Source organism: Otolemur garnettii, unplaced genomic scaffold, assembly GCF_000181295.1.
Source record: "Otolemur garnettii isolate 467f Iridium unplaced genomic scaffold, OtoGar3 scaffold00004, whole genome shotgun sequence".
NCBI lineage: Eukaryota > Metazoa > Chordata > Mammalia > Primates > Galagidae > Otolemur > Otolemur garnettii.
This window is the reverse complement of record NW_003852399.1, coordinates 39,665,530-39,668,294: the sequence shown is the minus strand read 5'-3', so window position 1 is coordinate 39,668,294 and position 2,765 is coordinate 39,665,530.

The following is a 2,765-nucleotide window of genomic DNA, read 5'->3' as shown; positions in this document are numbered from 1 at the left end:
TTTTGAAGTCAGTTACCTTAGTAGTAAAGGTGGAACACATATACAATCATTCTCAATGTGTTTCAGAACAAATTCATTGTCTTTGAGGATAGGGATGTGCCTGGCTTTGTGTCCCAGACGTACTTCCCCCTGTGCCCAGGACAGGGCTCCGCACCTCGCTGGGAGGAAGTGAGCTCCTCATGGTTTGGACTCCCCTTTCCAGCGTTTGGGCTGGTGGGCCACACTTGGGCTCGTGGAAAATCCGGGACTGCCCTGGCTCTGCGTTCACCGGTAGAAGAGGCCGGTCCCCGTCCCCGGGCCCAGTAGAGTCTGGGCCACGCCACACGGAAATGTATTCTACTCGGGCCACTGTCCCCATGCGCTGTGAGATTCTGGTTATTATAGCCCTCTGCAGCCAAAGGTTTTAGATGCAAGCGCTGACTCCCCAGTGGGTCCTGGGAAGTGTAGTTGGACAGTGGCAGCTTTAGGCTCAGGCGCACGCCGCCGTCGCCTTTGGGCAGCCGGGTTCCCTGCAGACGGCTTCTGCGTTGCTCGGGAGTCACAGGGGCGGGAAACCGGCTCCCTCGCCCCTGCCCCGCACGAGGCCGCGTGGGCTCTGGGAAGTGTAGCTGTCGGCGGTCACACTCCGCGTGTCCTGGAGCTGCTGCGTGGCCGCGGGGCACTCGGGGGGTGTCTCCCTCCCGGAGGCCGCGGGCCCCTCTGGGAAGTGTAGGCCGGTTCTGGTGGGTCCCTGAGGGGCTGGCAGGTGCGCGGCGGCGCGGTCCCGGGGGCGGAGCCGGGGGTCCAGGTGCGTCGGGCGGAGGCAGGTGAAAGGCGCCCACCTCCTGTAACCCGGAGCGCGGCCGGAGGCCGAGGGGCGGTGATCCCGGCCGGAGCCTGCAAACACTTGGCAAATAGCACCGATGGAACCTGCCGTCCGGTGACGACGGTTAAGGGAGATGGTGCTGGGGATGCAGGTTGGGGTTACGGTCCCCTGACCCAAGTTCTGGGCGCCCCGGGCTCTCCAGGTTCTCTGTGTTTGTGGCGACTACGGGAACCCCCAGCTTGAGGGGATTCGGGCTCCTGTTCACTCAGGACTCCGTCCTCTCCGTCAGGTCTGCCGTTTCCCACTTTCCTGCCCTCTGCGGTCCCTTCTGTGAGCCACGTCTCAGGTGAGCTGATGTTTCCTCTTTCTTAATGAAGCCAGCCTTACTTCTCAGGACTCCTGGATATAGGCTTGCTTTCTCCTGAAACTCCCCACCTGGCAGAATCCCGAGACTCGGCCTCCTGCTCTTCCTCTCCAGGGGCTGGTGCTTGAGAAGACTGAGAGTTGGCAGGAAGGGGTTTCTGCCCTGGCAGGGGTATTACGGTTAGAGTAGGGGGACAGCTATTACGTCGCCTCAGCTTTCCCCTAACATTAAAATGAGGAGCGTTTTACTTTATGTCGCTCACTGTAGCTACCCTTCTTTGTGTGTGTGTGTGTGTGTGTGTGTGTGTGTGTGTGTGGTGTGAGACACAGTCTCAAGCTGTCGCCCTGGGTAGGGTGCCGTGGTGTCACAGCTCACAGCAACCTCAAACTCTTGGATTTAAGCGATTCCCTTGCCTCAGCCTCCCAAGCAGCTGGGAATACAGGCACCCGCACAACGCCCGGCTATTTTTCTTTTTGGTTGTAGTTGTCAACATTGTTTGGCAGGATTTGAGCTGGATTCAAATCTGGGCTGCATTCGAACCCGCCAGCTCCTCTGTATGGGGCTGTCGCCCTGTTGAGCTTCAGGCGCCGATCCCGCCCTTCATTCGTTTATTCAAACTTTTTTGTTTTTACTCAATATTTATTTTCCCTTTCTTTCCTTTCCTTCCTTTCCTTCTTTCCTTCCTTCCTTTTCTTTCTTTGGTTTTTTCGCAACAAAGTCTCACACTGTTGCCCTTGGTGGGGTGCTGTGCTGTCACAGCTCACAGCAACCTCAAACTCTTGGGCTCAAGCTATTCTCTTGCCTCAGCCTCCCAAGCACCTGGGACAATAGGTGCCTGCCACAACACCCAGATCTGGTTGCAGTTGTCATTGTTGTTTTAGCTGTTGTTTTAGCTGGCCCAGGCTGGGTTCTAACCCCCTAGCCCCAGTGTATGTGGCTGGTGCCCCACCCACTGAGCTACAGGTACCACCCTCAATATTTATTTTCAACACCCCCATCACAGTGTGATTCATGGACCAGCAGTATCAGCATTACTTGAAAATTTATTAGAAATGAAGATTCTTAGGCCTCTGCCTACTTGCCCTGGGGATGGAGGCTTGTTCACTGCCTGTGGTGAATGTATTCTACTTTGTAAGCTTTCTCACTCTGTAAGCCACCTTTCCCTTCCTCAGTAAACTTTATTTCACCCTTGTCTTCACAAAGAAAAGAAATGCAGATTCCTGATGCCTCCCTCAGACCTTCTGAATCAGAAAGTTTGGGGCTGTGGTCCAGTAGTCTGTATTTTTGCAATCTCTCTAAGTGATCCTTACGCATGACCATCCTATGTCTGGGAGAGTCGGCAGTGAGCAAAACACAGAACTCACTTTTCAGACACCACATTAAATTCCTTCAGCAAGGAACACTGAATGTTTTTACTCTAGCTAGGGCTAAATGTGTAGCTGGTAATTGTGCTTCAAAGAGGTGGGGAAAACAAACAAGGGTGATCACTCCACATGAGTCCCTCATTTTTAGTTCTACTTCTTGGTCCAACCTTTTTCCTACTCATCTCCAAATTCAGAGGCTGAGTTTTGTTGAGAAATTTGATTTCCATCTCTG